Consider the following 989-nt stretch of genomic DNA (forward strand, 5'->3'; position numbering starts at 1 on the left):
TATTAGACCCTCTTCGGGGCCCTTTTCTAAAACATAAGCCCCGGTTTAAGTGTCGTTAAACGTGGTGTCCTAACTTATATATCTTGCAACAAATGCTCGTCGCAGCTGGGCGGGAAAAGCCATACAAACAGTGCAAGACACGTGAAGAGATTTCATTGCGGTCTCAAAGCCAAAGGATATATGCTATTGCGATACATATACTAACGGGTGCGATCATACCAGCACTAATGCACCGGATCCCATCAGAACTCCACAGTAAAGCGTGCTTGGGCGAGAGTTGTACTAGGATGGTGACCTCCTTGGAAGTCCTCGTCTTGCACCCCTTTTTGTTCCTTTTGATTCTTTTTTTTTTTTGGGGTCTTTTCATTTGAAAAACAAGGCATCTTCCAAACGACGCCATTTCTAGACCGTGTGGAACCATGCCTCCTACAAAAACTTTTCGGAAAGCCCCAAGTGTGCTCTCTGGCTTGTCCAAGGGTCTAAAGACCTTGGGTGCGGTTTACAAGGCCAAAAGTTTAAGTTTTAGACCCTCTTCCGGGCCCTTTTCTAAAACATAAGCCCCGATTTAAGTGTCGTCAAACGTGGTGTCCTAACTTATATATCTTGGCACGAATACTCGTCGCAGCTGGGAGGGAAAAGCCATATAAACAATGAAGGACACGTGAAGAGATTCCATTGCGGTCTCAAAGCCAAAGGATATATGCTATTGCGATACATATACTAACGGGTGCGATCATACCAGCACTAATGCACCAGATCCCATCAGAACTCCGCAGTAAAGCGTGCTTGGGCGAGAGTTGTACTAGGATGGGTGACCTCCTTGGAAGTCCTCGTCTTGCACCCCTTTTTTGTTCTTTTTGATTCTTGTTTTTTTTGGGTCTTTTCATTTGAAACACAAGGCATCTTCCAAACGACGCCATTTCTAGACCGTGTGGAACCATGCCCTCCTACAGAAACTTTTCAGAAAGCCCCAAGTGTGCTCTCTGGCT

The 989-nt window shown here is 45.6% G+C and overlaps 2 non-coding genes across 2 annotated transcripts; both read left to right on the forward strand.

The window, feature by feature from the left end:
* The first annotated feature begins 205 nt into the window (after positions 1-205).
* Positions 206-323, forward strand: LOC112086366. The gene has a single exon (XR_002899486.1). It is a non-coding gene; the product is annotated as a 5S ribosomal RNA (ribosomal RNA).
* Positions 324-725: 402 nt separating this feature from the next.
* LOC112086312 lies at positions 726-844 on the forward strand. The gene has a single exon (XR_002899434.1). It is a non-coding gene; the product is annotated as a 5S ribosomal RNA (ribosomal RNA).
* Positions 845-989: the final 145 nt, after the last annotated feature.

The sequence above is a fragment of the Eutrema salsugineum genome, unplaced genomic scaffold, assembly GCF_000478725.1.
Source record: "Eutrema salsugineum unplaced genomic scaffold, Eutsalg1_0 scaffold_21, whole genome shotgun sequence".
NCBI classification, from domain to species: Eukaryota; Viridiplantae; Streptophyta; class Magnoliopsida; order Brassicales; family Brassicaceae; genus Eutrema; species Eutrema salsugineum.